Consider the following 16,420-nt stretch of genomic DNA (forward strand, 5'->3'; position numbering starts at 1 on the left):
CCATAAATATATTTTAAAATTTACAACATTAAATTTTAAAATATATTTATGGCTAAAGTAGAAGTCAGTGTTCGTTGTTTTTGTAACCAATATATGTATATCAATTACAAAACTTTGCATATATTTTTTATTAAAATAATTGTCAATATTAACTAATTTCTAACTCAATTTAATCTAATTAATTTGACAATAATAAAATTATTATTAATATTATATATTTATTTACCATAAATCTGTCCTAATTTTATAGCTTGATTGTAGTTAATTAATCTACAATTACATAAAGGGCTCAAATATGAAAACAACTGATATTAATTACCTTTATAATATTGGTAATTCAATCACATGAATTTCTCATGTTTTTTATAGATTAATTATATTAAATTGATATAAATTACCTTTTTAATTTTAGGAAGAATTTTAAAAAGGTAACGATTATTTTTTTCCTAATTACTGATTTATTTCTCAAAAAATTCTTATAAATTCATAATTTGATTATAGTCAATTGATTATTTAATTATCTTTATAATTTGCTAAAAGCTCAAATAAGGTAACAATTATTTTTTCTAAATTACGGATTTTTTTATATTCAATCTTTTATTTTTTTTTTACTAAAATAGTTCAAATTTAATTGTTTTGAGGGATGATAACTTTTTGTCTCTAAATCTTTTTTAATATATAAGAAATGCTAAAGGCATACAATAATCTCCTTTTTTTTTATGATCCAAAATTACCATTTACAAATTATTTCATTTGAATTAATAAGATCATAGTAGCTTACACAAAATCAATTAATTAATTATATGTATTTTTATATAAAAAATGATGTACGACATAATTGTAATAAAATCACACAACCAACTAATTAATTTCAATTAATTAAAATCAATTTTATGATCATAATATATAGACTCAAGTTCCTTAAAATTTAATGTTATAAATTTTAAAATATATTTATGGCTAAAGTAGTAGTCAGTGTTCGTTGTTTTTTTTTTTACCAATATATGTATATCAATTACGAAACTTTGCATATATTTTTTATTAAAATAATTGTCATTATATTAACTGATTTCTATCACAATTTGATATAATTAATTTTATAACAATAAATTTATTATAATATTATTATATATTTATTTGCCATAAATCTATCATAATTTTATAGCTTGATTATATTTAATTAATCTACAATTACATAAATGACTCAAATATGGAAACAATTGATATTAATTACTTTTATAATTTCAAAAATTTAATCCCATGAATTTCACATATTCTTATAGTTTGGTTATATCAAATTTATATTAGTTACCTTTATAATTTTGGAAAGAATTTTAAAAAGGTAACGATTATTTCTTTTCCTAATTACTGATTTATTTCTCAAAAATTTCTTATCAATTTACAATTTGATTATTTAATTATCTTTACAATTTGCTAAAAACTCAAATAAGGTGCAAATTATTTATTTTCTTAATTACGGATTTTCTTGTATTCAATCTTTCATTGTTTCACTAAAATAGTTCAAATTTAATTGTTTTGAGGGATGACATTTTTTTGTCTATAAATATTTTTTAATACATAAGAAATGCTAAAGTCATACAATAATCACCTTTATTTTTGTAATCCAAACCTATCATTTAAAAATCATTTCATTTGAATTAATAAAATCATAGTAGATTGCACAAAAAAAATCAATTAATTATATGTATTTTTATTAAATAAACGATGTACAAAATTGTTGTAATAAAACTATACAATCAACTAATTAATTTCAATTAATTAGAATCAATTTTATGATTATAATATATAGACTCAAGTTCCTTAAATTTAATGTTGTATGTGAATTTTAAAATATATTTATAGCTAAAGTAGTAGTCAACGTTCGTTGTTTTTTTACTAATATATGCATATCAATTACGAATCTTTCCGTATATTTTTTTTTATTAAAGTAATTGTAAATATTAACTAATTTCTATTTCAATTTAATCTAATTAATTTGATAGCAATAAAATTATTAGTAATATTATATATTTATTTACCATAAATCTGTCCGAATTTTGTAGCTTGATTATATTTAATTACTCTACAATTGTATAAAGGGCTCAAATATGAAAATAATTGATATTAATTACCTTTATAATTTCGGAAAGTCAATCCCATGAATTTCTCATGTTTTTATAGACTGATTACATTAAATTGATATCAATTACCTTTTAAATTTTGAAAAGAATTTTAAAAGGTAACAATTATTTATTTTCCTAATTACTAATTTATTTTTCAAATATTTCTTATAAATTTATAATTTAATTATACTCAATTGATTATTATTATCTTTATAATTTGCTAAAAACTCACATAAGGTAACAAAAATAGGTAAAACTTATTTGTTTACAAAAATAGGTAAAACTTAATTATTTTGAGCGATGAAACCTTTTTTTAATATTTTTTTATTCAGAATGATTACAATATTTTCTATATAAATTGATCAATTACTATTTATTAATTGGTTATTCTCTTAAATAATTTTTTTTTGTAATATTTCTTTTAGTCAATTGTAATGAAATCATTCATATTTATTTTCTTACAATACTATTATTAAAAACATATGAAATGTAATTTATTAAATATGAAATATGAAATAATATTAAATAGTTAAATAATCAACAAAATAGCTTTTTGTAATGAAATGATGGTTTATTGTTGTAAAAATTCAAATAGGTAGTTCTCAATATGACACTTGTCTTAGTTTTAGGCTAGACTATCCTCCTTTATTATATAGATAGATAATTTCAACAAAATTAATTAGAGTATTTTCTTATAAAATTTTATAAAAATAATATAAAATATGGTATATTAATAATATTTACATTAATTATGCTTCTATTTTCTTACACAGTATTTGATTCTACGTATTAAAAATAACATTGAGTCAATGGTGAAAGTGGAGGGACTTCTTTCTTTATTGGGGTTTTTCTTTTTGGGAAAGCTGACACTTTCTTGACTACCATCCACCCAACACAAAGCTGACACTTCTTGGTAGATTGGCTATTTTTTCACACGGTACTAATTTATATACATTTTCTTTGATATTTGTTATATTGTTATTTTTATTTTGCGTATCTTATTAGTTTATATGCATTTATATTTTATGTTTGGTATATTATTAAGATCCTAAGCTGGGAGTCTATCGATAACATCCTCTCTACTTCACCTGAGTAGTGATATGATCTGCATGTACTAACTTCCCCAGACCCCAATATGTGGAAATACACTGGATGTTGTTGTTGTTGTTTCTTATACAGTATTTGATTCAATGTATTAAAAATAACACAAATTACATAATTTTTTTTTTAACATAATACCCCCACTTTAAGTATGTTAATGCATGCATTAGATCCATTGCGTTACTAATGTCATAAATTTTGAGGTATTCGTAATACACACCTCAATATACAATAGAGTATATAACTAATTTTTGCATTAGTTATACATAAGATAAAAAGATATATATCAAACAAGGGACTTCTAATACACAGTAAATTAATGGATGCATTACTCTTTCAGTCATTACTCTTTGTATATATTGAATTAGAGTTCCTACTATATATCAAAAAAAGGTCTTCGGATTATCTTTCTAACGATACTAATTTTGCAAAAATCCGACACCTGAGGAAGAAGTTATGGCTTTGCAAAGTGGAGTGTGTTGTGCAACATAAGGTGTGCACCGCATACATTACTACTCAAGTGACTTAAACACTCCGTTTTCGAGGCAAAATGGTCCTTTTCCCTCCCTTATTTAGCCACAAATAGGAAATTCAGTCCCCAAATACCCCAAAATACGCCTTCATTCATCAAAATTACTCAAGAACTCTCCTTAGCATTTAAAAATCAAAACCCAAGCAACTCAAAATTCAACCATGGGTTATCCTAAAATCTCATGGGCCTTTAAATTCATGTTTTACAATGGGGGTTTTGAAACTACGAATATAATCATATTTTAAATGTTTTTATAATATTGATTTGGTCTTTAGGCCTATTTCTGAAGTGATTTGACATATTATATATGTATATGCATGTGTTTCGAAAAGGTGTTAATTTGAGAGCATGAATTATATAGAATTCCTCTCTTGATATGAATTTATTTTAAATGTTCATATGATGTAAATTTTTTGAAAACATCTTGAAAAGCATGACATGAAATGTTTTGAGAATTGATATGATTTTGACTTGAAAACGAGAGGGCTATTTATGTTGAAACATGTTGAATACAATGGTTGAATGAGAAGAATAATGTGATATTGATGGCTTGCAAGTTGGGTATGACAATACCCTACAGAATATGATATGTGATTGAATCAGATGAAATTTGAATGCATTAATTTTACATAAGATAGGTGGATGCCCGAAGAAGGCATTTGAATATAAGGGCTCATTGTTGGAAACCGTGTTTGCTGACATAGGAATTTGGTACCCTACTTTGTGATCTTGTGTACCTGACTTTATGTCATTCCCAAGTTGGGCCTATGGTTAGGAGCCTTGCTTTGTGATCTTGCGCACTACAATTGGGTCGAGACACTCTGCCGTGTGATCTTGTGTGTCTTCCCCTCACTTATACTCTAATCTCGGTGGAAACCGAGGTTTAACAGTTGGTGTAAATGTGATATGTAGGGTATTCCACCTAGCTTAGCTGCATTACATTGTTGTTGAAAATAATTACATTACGCCCATGTGTTTTTAAATGATTTGATATAAAACTGCTTTATAATGGCTCTCAACTATGTTTTGTTTTGATATCTTTGCATACCAGTACTTTTGTATTGACCCCCTTCCCTCTCAGGTTCGGAGGCACAGTCTAGGGGTCTAGAAAATCAGTAGATTCCTCAGACAGATTTACAGAGTCATTTGGTGAGCCTTCTATATTTTGGAAGGCCTAATATCTGGCTATTTCATTTATCATTTATTAGTTTTGGATCTACTGGGGGCCTTGTCCTTGTTTTTAGATATATATTTATTTCAGTCATGTAGTAGAGATTTCGCAGACGTTATAGAGATGTTGTGTTGAGATTGTGGGACATTATTCCCCGTTATTGATTTCATAAGATTTTTGACCATGTTTCCATAATATTGTTTATCTTTTGTATTTTTTTTATCATATGAGTTATGTGCATGATTATCAGACAAATAGGGGTGTTTCGGGCCTTCATGGTTCCCCATGCTCGTCATGGCCAGGCCCCCGGTTTGGGTCGTGACAAACTTGGTACCAGAGCACAGTTCATGGTTCCAGGGTGTCTGCAAAATCACGTCAGGTAGAGTCTTATTTGTGGGTGTGTAGCTCGCCACACTTATAAGCTGGAGGCTACTAGGCATTTAGGAATGTCTCTCTTTCTTCATGTTCCAGTTCGTCCAATAGAGTCAAAATGTTCCTCTTTCATACTGTTATTCGTGCTATGGTGTCGTCCATATGAAGGTAAAGTCATCCCAAATTCTTTCCTTACTTTGATGTTCTCAGACATGTCCCATTACTGGGGTGATTCAAGTGCAAAAAGTTTAGAATCTATATGATATAGTCTTTTTCGATTGTGTTATATAAGAAAAAAAATTGTGCAAAGACTCGAGAGGAGTCTGTTGGTGATTCAATATGTGTTGATTCTAATGTAAACATTGATCCTGATGGAATAATGCTTTCTAGCTTAAGGTATTAAATGCATCTAGTCCCTCCCAAAAATCTTGATACAAATGTGGATGGTGTATAGCAGAATGTTGGAACTGTATTTCCTCCCGAATAGTAGCGTAAGTTAACGTGTTGTTGTCATGACCTATCGGTAATGAAATTAGACCAAGAAGTTAGTGATGTGAAGTCACAAAGTTAGAAGTCTGAGGGTGATTTTTGGTGTAAATGAATATTTCAGTTGAATAACTGATATTTGAGGATGATTTACCCCTTTAAAGTGATAAACTAATGTGGTAGCTAGTAGCATGTGTGGATGGTATGGTAGTCCATGGGGGAAGTATTTTACTCAGCTTTTAATTTATACAGAGTAAGATGTGTATTCTTAGACCATTAAATATTGTGTCAATTTCCTATCTCTTGTAATATGTAATCTTGTTATCATGGTGTTTTTGAAAAAAATAAATTTAAAGTCTAGTGAAGCCGTGTGGGGCTCTATCGATTCACTAGCATAGTTGCCTTGTCATCCATCTCATTTTCTTGTTCAAAATACAAAATCAAAGTCTAGTGAAGCTGTGTGAGGCCTATTTTGATTCACTAGCAACTTGTTGTCCAGCTTGTTGTTCTTTTGTTGGTTTAATATATGTATGGCTGAATCTGTTTGCATGAGATGGAATTGGTAAAGAGGTGATTCGTCCTTGTGAGTTAGTTTAGTATAAGGTAGAGAAGGATTTGTTAGTCAGGGTGATTTGAATGTGAAAATGGCTATATTAGCGAGTAAGTTATGATTATAGACTCATGGTTGTTTGAGGAATTTGAAGACAGTCTAAATGTATGCTTGAGTAAGTAAGTATGAGGTGAGAAATCCTCATAAGTAGATAAGATCTTATGGGGTTATAATATCAGATTAAGGTTGATCATGTCTATTATATGACCTTACCCCTTGGCATTTTTCGTTGGTAGTTGTAAACTAGTACTACTTATGAGAAGGTATGTTGCAAATTATGAGGTATTTGGATAGTACTACATGACTGGCACAAATTTTTTGAAGTTTTGCAGGAGTTCTCAAAACTATTTTCTAAAAAATTAAGAGTACTTTGAAAAAAATCTATATAAATCTTTTACTTAGTGATTGCCTAGACATCAATTAGGATGGGGAGTCAGGGGTGGAAGTCCCAACAAGATAAAATACCTAAAAGATGGCGAGGGCAAATCAAGGATCGTAGGAGGTCAACATGGAGTAGTTTCTTTGATACACAAAATGAGCGTTTCTTTCGAAAAATCCCCAAGAAAGTCGAGAGCCAAGACAGAGCATATAAGGCTTAATAACGGTACTTTTGGTAGCCCAAAAACTGGCTCAACACCTATTTATTGATGACCTTTCAAATTGTCCATCTCATTTCTTGAGATCATGGAGGACAAACAAAAGTGTCTTATTTTCTTTACAAATATTGTATTTATAATTTTTCTAAGAAAATAGTTGCTAGCAAAATTGACTTTGTGTCTACTAATCGTCTACCTTGAGTACAAGTACATACAGAAAGCAAGACCCTGACAAATGATTTCAGGAGAAACTATTTTTAATTTACCAAAAGAACCATTGCATGTCATTGCCAACAGGGCCATTGCATTGTCATTCAATATCTGTTGACGCGCTAGACACAATGCTGGCATCGAGGATATCATTATCATTCAATATATCCATTGACATGCAAGACAAAACGATGGCATTGAGAATATCATCATCATTCAATAGCTATTGACGCGCTAGACACAATGATGGCGTCGAGGATATCATCGACATTCAATATATTTGTTGACCCACAAGAAACAACACTGGAGTCGAGGATATCATCATCATTCAATAGATGTTGATGTGCTAGACACAACGCTGGCGTCGAGGATATCATCAGCACTCAATATATCTGTTGACACGCAAGACACAATGCTGGCGTCGAGGATATCATCATCATTCAATATTTGTTGATGCGTTAGACACAACGCTGGCGTTGAGGATATCATCATTATTATATATCTATTGGCACGCAAGACACAATGCTGGCATCGAGGATATCATTATCATGCAATATCTTTTGACATGCAAGACACAATGCTGGCATCGAAAATATCATCATCATGCAATATCTGTTGACGCACAAGACACAACGCTGGCGTCGAGGATATCATTAGCATTCAATATATATGTTGACACGCAAGACACAACAATGGCGTTGAGGATATCATCAGCATTTAATATATCTGTTGACATGCAAGACACAATGTTGGCATCGAGAATATCTTATCATTTTATGAATCAACATCTGAATGTATTGAGAGCACACGATTTGAAGGGACGCCTTTAAGTTGCTATCTAAGGATGAATGATATATAAGATTTCCTAGAAATTGATAATTTGATGGTCATCTATAAGTCATATTATTTGAAATAGGATAGTGTGAAAGATCACCTATGAGTTGATAGCCTGTAGGTAATCCGTAAGTCACAACAACATCCTAACCGAACAGTATGCAAGATCGCCCAAAAATCAATAGTTCAAAGGTTATCCATAAGTCACAACTAAATCCTTACCGGAGAATTTGCAAGATTATCAAATTGATACGTCCACGGGTTCTCTATAAGCCATGTCATATCCAAGATCGATTATGTGCAGGATTACCCAAAGACTTACAATTTGAGGGACTATCTATAAGTCATATTGTATCCAAGGTCGGATGATGTGCAGGAATATCTTAAAGCTAGCGATTGGAGGGATATCTGTAAGCCATCTCTTATTCAAAGTTGGATAACGTGCAGGATTACTTAAAAGCTAGAAATTAAAAGGATATCTATAAGTCGCCTTATATCCAACATTAAATAATGCGTAAGATTATCCAAAGATTGATAATTTAAAGAAAAATTTATAAATCGATCATCGGCTATAACCGGAGAGGTTATCATTCCACATGCAACAAATGATATAGGTACCCAAAGGGTTGCCATACTAGCACAAGATTATACGGTTGTAGAAACCGTTCTGCATAAAGTATCGCCGGTGTCCAAAAGGGCTACCCACTTTGAGGACATATTTAACCGACAAATGTCATAATTATACAACAACCAAGAGGGTTGTTGTTTTTGGTATTTCTAGTTATTTCATTCCAAATAGGTACATGAAGAGATGACTCTGCTTTTCAGGCCACAACTCACATGGAGATATGGTAAAAGACTGCATACCTCTTTCGTGAATTATGTTTAGAAATAACACTTTTTGCTTGAAGCATTGTCGAGAGCATCCAAGAGGTTGAAAATCTCAAATCAAAACCATGGGTGCGGATGACTTCAAATAGGACGCAGTACCCGAATCAAACCCTTTTTCTTTTTCCTCTTTATGATCACGCCCGTTCCATGCGAATCCATACGAGAAGATGCGAGAATCTTTTAGAAACACACTTAGGTGTCTCATCCAACGTTCAAATCACAAAATTCTTGGATAGAGGTTTACGAATTCATACATAGGTGGAGTATTTTCATTGGCTTGTGAAGATTATTCCCTTTCCACTAATTTCTATGGGCCACTTTTTGAAATTCCGTTTAACAAAATCAAAATAGAGGTACAGTTCGTTAGGGTCCGGATCTTTTGAATTTCAAAAATGAACCCTTAATCCCCTTCTATAAGTAGCTCTCTTTAGAGCAAGAAAAAGGGATTTTTTTGGGGATTTTGGAATTTTTTTCACTGGCCTCTCCTTTCCTTTATGGGTTCTCCTCTTCTTTCTCTTTGGAGTTCGAAATTTTAGACGCAAAGGGGGTTCAAAAGTTTTGGGTTGAAAATTTGGGGTTAGAGAAAATCTTCAAAAATTTAGAAATCCACAAAAAAAGGGGGTTAGAAAGGGGGGCTCTCAGAGGGAAAAAATATTCTCTTTACGCCTAAGAAACATACATTCTTAGGAGGTGCGTCTGAACTGTCGAAGCAGCTGCTAGTTTTTCGGTGGTCGGAATCCTATCTTCAGCTTATTATCCCATTTTGCTGCCCCAAAAGAGGTAAATACATCTTTCTTTTTAATTTTGTTGTGGTTATCATTTTCTTCTTCATGGTTCCACTTCTGTTTACTGGGAATGACTACTGTAGAGGCCTGGAAGGCATAGGCTTTTCGTGTTTGATATATTGTTCTACTAAAAAACTCATTCTTGCCGTGTTTGATTGGCTGTCGTTCATGCTTGATCTCTCTCATTTTCTTCTATCTGAATATTACTAGTCAGCTTTAATGCTTCGACTTTAGAAACTATTTTGCTGGTCTCATTTTGATGTTGCTTTCTAGTTCATAGAGTAGGAGAGTAAAATCTTTACGTATTTTTGAAATTCGAAAAAAATTTTCAAAGAATAGATATTAGGCAGCATGTTCGCACATTTTTTCGCTCAAACGCAGGAAATTGTTATAAATAAGAACTCGCATGTTATTTTCTTCTGACTTGCCATTCTCGATGTACAATAGTCTCATTTGATTCTAAAGTTTATTTTAAAATATGAGAGTGGACCATAGGGATGAATTATGTTTTCTTCATGGCTAATTCAATTTGCTGTAACTGACTCATGAGAACAAATTAAAGTTTGACAGGCTAATGTTTCTTTCCTTTCTTGCTTTTCTTGTTCGCATATAAGTTGTGGCATCTTGTCTCATGATTAAATTACCTAAAATTGGGTTTATGTAGTTTTTGACTCTCATTTGTTTGTTAACCCAGTGGTAACGAAGGAATTAAGATTTCAGCCTTGCTTTTCTTGAAGTTTCAGCTATCGTATTCCTTGCCTAAAGTGATTAAGTCTTTAACTTTGTATGTTTGGCATTCTGGAATTTGAACGTTGCTTGTGATCCATCGTTTATGTAGTATGATCCAAGAGTTTTAACTCTTTTTTGTGACATGCTTAATTGGGTCCTTTTGTGGCATTAAAGTGATAAATTATTTTCTTTATTTCGATAAAGACCATAAGAATTCTTGTTGAAGCTTTATTTCCTCCTGTAGTTGAAATTTCTTTAATTGATTATGAACATTTTCTTCAAACATTATAGACTTTTTCTCCTGTGGCATTTTTACCTGTGTATGAGTGTATTTGAATGAAGCAGGAATGCTATAGCTTATTAATTGTTAAAATCTTGGACGTATGTTAATTTCTTCATTCCTTTCTTTGCATGCACCCCCCTTGGAGTTCAAATGGACCCCTTCTCTCTTTGCATTTCATAAATGGGCCAATGAGGCCTATCCTTCCGAGTTAAGCCCAAAAGAAAATCCAATAATCCATCACATGGCGCATGGATACGAGGAATCGAAAGAAGAATGGGTTAAAGTTCCATCTTTGAAGCGGCAAAGGAGACTTGAAAATCTCGTTATTTCTTATTTATTGATTTATTTATCCATTGTTTCCATTATTTATTTATTTACTTATTTATATTTTTGTTTATTTAGTGACTAATTTATTTATTCATTTGGGCCTCAAAGCCAAAGTTGTAAATTTAAAACAGGTGGAGCGAGACTCGAGCCAAAAAGGGCTCGAAAACATAAAATAAAGACAGGTGAAAGATGGGTCAAAAACCTAACTAGATTAGAACAGGGTCGACGGTTTGGGCTTAAAATCCTAAATCACTACTTCTCCTCTTTCCCCTTTTTCTATTTGCTTACTTGTTTTACGTTTGTTTTGCGAACCTAGTAAAATCCTTAGTCAAGTCGCTAAAAAACTGGTTTTGCATAAACACCAAAATATTCCTAAAAATCGCTTTTCTTTTCAAAAAATAAACTTTTTCAAAGTTAATCAAAAGACGATTTTCAAACATTTGGATAACCGCAAGTTAGCGGACATTTTAGGTGCCTAATACCTTCCTAAAATGCTAGTAGGAACAGCTTATCTAGAATCTCTAACTTAAAATGATTTTTCTATTTTGAATCGTTTGCAGTAACTCTCTAAAGGTTTCTTAATTCCTTTTAAAAATTAAGTGGCTACTCTCAAAAAGTCATAATTTCCACAAAACAATATCAATCACAATCACATCCACACATCTACTACCCCCACCCGAAAGTAGCAGATGAATAAGGGTTTGTAGTAATTCAAGTACCTTATCCTCTTGACGCATGCACTCCTTCTCTTTTAGTTCATTAACAAATTTGTTAAATATTTCAAGTAGAAAGCCCTCATCACCCATTATTCTGTAAAATAATAACAGCAAAGAAATTCACATTCAATGATACGACATAATGAGAATCATGAGATTTTGAATAAAAAAGTAAAAATCCAGAGCATTTCATTTTATAGTCAAAGAGGCTAGACAAATTAAAACTAGAGATTTAGCAGCATACTTCATCAGAACCGTGAAACAATTACAAATGCCAGAAATTAAAAAACTAAAACAATCACAAACGTCAGAAATTTAAAAACAAACTGCTAGAGCTATTAAACGCCCAGTGTTGGAACAACTAATAATTGACATCTACCAATTTCTAGAGGGATAAGTACAACATTAGAAATCACTTAGCAAAATGGTAATTCATGCTAATACTATAAAGAAATAGCCTACCAAAATGTTGAGGAATATAAAACAACAAATCATTCAACACAACTATTCTTCTAAGGTACATTCTAGAACTATGTGAATTACTGAGTTTAGAATATTGAAGGAGTTGGTCCTTGAAAATAATATCAATTATCATTCTCCAATTGTCCTTGCAATCATGTTACTAATTCTAGATCAATAAAAGCAAAAGAAGCTACTTGCCTATCTCTGAAGAGGGATTTGCAGTCCTCCCATTTCGATGATGCAGAATTTCCTGCAACCACAGCAAACAAATAGATTATGGTTTAAAGGAAATATCATGGGATCCCATCCATTACAATGTGAGAGATTGTAAACTGTTTACTATACCTTTGATGCATGAAGAAGTTCATAGAACTCATCAGCTAGACGTTTAAGCTTTTTAGCTTTTTTTTCTTCTTTCTTCCTGGCCCTTTCCAGTAACTCCTCAAAGACAAACTATGCAGATGAAATATGCACATTCAATACTCAATGACCCGGCAAGCCCAAACGCGTAGAACATATAGTTTAGAAAGGAAGAATGGAATAAGATTCAGTATAATCCATGTATGTCCTCTTATTCCTTCGTTTGGAAGGCAAGGGGGATATAATGTAAGAGTATTATTACCATCTTTTGGAGTAACTCCTCACATTATAATCTTTGATAAAATGCTTTACAAAAGTTTTGAGCTATTGAAAGTAAACTAAAAGCCTTAAGAGACCCAACCGTCTAAGCATAATTCTTCGACAAGATACCCCTTGCAATTCCCTCTTCCCACATACATAGATTATACGCCATGACCATAAATAACCTCCAAAATCCAAACGATATATAAAGAATATCCTCATTACAAAAATAGCAAATGATCGTTTATATCATCCAGTTATGTTGTTTAACCAGTTTCGTAGAGTAAAACTCTTATCCACTAACCGTAAAAATAGAAAACTACAAGGCAAATTGCTTTGAATTAAGTAACTTAAGCTATGTGTGGTAGGTGTAATTGTAACACCCTAGAAAATGGGTCCCGAAGTGTCACACGGTGCTTGAGGCTACGAGTAGACCCAAGCTAACTCTTTGAGCCATTTTCATTCAGTTCAACACAAATCAACGAGGTTTCCATAAATAACCCTCAAATATCAACAGAGTAATCATCATCCAAGAATAAAAGAATTTCAGAAAGATAACAAAATACGACTTATTAGTCAACTCCCAACATCTATACTAGTCTGACAAGCCTCTAAGAAAATCAATAAAACCAGCGAGCCATTGAGACCTGCCCCAACTGACTCATACTCAGTTATCAAATGTAAACAATTCCATGAAACCAACATCAGACATCATGTCCTCAGAACATGAGGATTCACCACAATAGAGGATGTAGAACAGCGTGCCGGAAGAATCACTGTCGAACCTGGAACTGAGCAACTGAACCTATATTTCGAGAAAATGCAGCCCACATCCAAAGATGTGGGTCAGTACCATGGAAAGGAACCGAGTATATGGGGGTGTATGCAGTTGTATAAATATCATCATGATAAATATTTATAAGAAATATGCAGGATGTATGAAAGACTCACATAGCCCGAAGAAAATCATCATAATCATGAGAGGATGAAATAAGTACAATAACACATGTGAGTCATCATATAATTTGTCAATCACTTTCAGTTCATCAGGAATATCAATTCTCATAATGTAAATATCATTTAAATCTTTTGAAAGAATAACTTTCACAATTCAACTTTCAAATCACTTTACCATTCACCATAGACACAAGGAAACACACACACACTGGGAGATCCTATAACCGACATAAACCATGTGAGCTACATGGAGTCCAACATAAAACCCACGTTGGGGAGAGCCGTCCTATCCTTGCCATCGGAGTAGGACTATCAATATCAAATCCACACAAACTGGTGATCACTATATAAATCAGCCTCAGGCTCACTCCTACGGGAGCACACGTAGTTCTAGGGAAGTAAGGTCGCTTTATATCTCCCACTCGGTGCTAAAGATTTCTCCCGGACTTAGATCAGATCATTTCAAAGACAATCCACAACAAAACAATTTCAGTAATATATAAATATACATCGGGAGCAATCATGCTTTCCATCTATCAAAATCAACCACATTGTGGATTTCTTTCACACTCGAGTTCAAAACAACTCCATTAAGACCAAAAGGTCAAATCATTCAAAATATCTCAAATATTCAACATCAATGTGCTTATAACACACACTTTCTAAAAAAACATAATTTCCAATGGGGATTCACGACCCAAATATCAAAATCATGATAAATATCGTTCAAGATTCATGCTTTATATCACCACACATGTAAATTCACACCACACATGTAAATTCATCTTTTAAAATCATAAACATCAAGATTTCATAATAATCATCATAAGATATGGGTTCATGCTTCAAATTCATAAAAATCAAATAAAAATCATGCCTTTGTAAAGAAAATTACTTTTGGGCACAAGAACGAAAGAGAGTTCTTGTTGAAAAACCCCACATACCTTGAATGATGAACTTTAGGTCGATACTCATTTTTGAGATTTTAATCGTGCCTTTGAATGATGGTTCTTGGAGTTCTTGAACTAGGAACTTGGAATCTTGAATAAATTTGCAGAATTAATGGTGAACTTTGGAGGTTCTTGAAGTTGGATGTAGGAGCTTAGGGTTTTCTTTTTGAGGGAGTTTGATAAAATATAATATATATTGCTTCTAATAGGCTTTAATATAGGGTTTGGAAGGATTTTGGATGAGGGAGAATGACCAAAACGCCCCTAAAAATAAAAAAAAATTCTCAAATTTGTCCTTTGGTGGACTGTATTGATAGTCTGAAGTAGATCAACCATAACATTTTACTCCGATATTCAAATTGGATGAAACCAATTTCATTAGAAAGAGGACTCTCGTATATTTCCGTTGATGTATAGTATCTCACCCATATTATTGTGTACGAGGAGTTATGATCGTTTGAAGTTGACCCAAAAATTCACTTTTGATAGGCTGAGTAGATCGACCATAACTTTTTGCTTTGATAGTCAAATTGGATGAAACCAATTTCATTGGAAAGAGGACTCGCAGAGCTTTCCATTTATATATAGTAGATCACCCAGATCATTATGTACAAGGAGTTATGATCATTTATAGTTGGAGCAAAAATACGCTAGGCCTCAGTACTTTTTCCTGCACGTTTTACTGTTCACTACTATTCACAGTTCGATCGGAATGTTTTATAACTCGTCGCTTGGGTGTCCATTTTGGATGATCCACATATCATTGAAAATATTATTCGATACTCTACGCAATGGTGAGTCATAATCTAAGACATTTCGCACGAAAAATTTATAATTCATTCTAGAATATAGAACCCAACACGTTTACGCACAAAATTTTATCGAAAAATTTCCCGGGGTATTACAGTAATATTAAACACCTCCATCCAGGAAATAAAAACTAAGGAAAATGGTACCAAAACTGAAGAATTGGAAGCAAAAGCTAACACCAAATATTTGATCAATTGGTCCTCGTCTTTATTCTTGAAGGTTTCAGGCTTACTTGCTAACTGACACACTACTCTTCTATTAACTCCATTACAAGAACATCCAAATTTAATGTGGGATAGGTTATGGTTGATACTAAAGGAAAATGCCACTAACCACAGTTGACTACCTATGAGTTGCCAATTTAGCAATCACAAACTGGCCGATTTCCAGTGAAACATAACATGGAAGTACTACTAATGCTTCTGCACTCAATCCACTCATCTTATGCATGACCTGTCCCAAAGACAAAATGGGGAAAAATACATAGAAATCCATTTAGTGAATGGGGTACTTCAATTTTCACAACATTCAATTCAATATGGGTCGATGTGAAACAGTATACAGTGCTTAGCCATAATTAGACCTTTAAGTTGGTATCTGACATTGGTGGAGAGCTAATATACTGGGCGATTGCAACCTTAAAATCATCAAGCGTCCAGGCTGATGTCAATCCAATCTGAAGGTAGAGACGGCTCAGCCAAAATATTAGGTACTAACCGAAGCACAACAGAGGTTAAAATGAAGAGTGGTGATTACCTCGGCCATCCTAACTGCATCTTGAATTTGTGACTTGTCATCAAGATACTGAAGCAACATACAAGTAATATAAATTCAGAATGCTTATCAGTAACAAA

At 32.3% G+C, this 16,420-nt stretch overlaps 1 pseudogene; it reads right to left on the bottom strand.

Moving 5' to 3' along the window:
• Window positions 1–16,420, bottom strand: part of LOC107879294 — a 71,368-nt pseudogene that overhangs the window by 40,687 nt on the left and 14,261 nt on the right.

Source organism: Capsicum annuum, chromosome 8 (assembly GCF_002878395.1).
Source record: "Capsicum annuum cultivar UCD-10X-F1 chromosome 8, UCD10Xv1.1, whole genome shotgun sequence".
Taxonomy (NCBI): domain Eukaryota; kingdom Viridiplantae; phylum Streptophyta; class Magnoliopsida; order Solanales; family Solanaceae; genus Capsicum; species Capsicum annuum.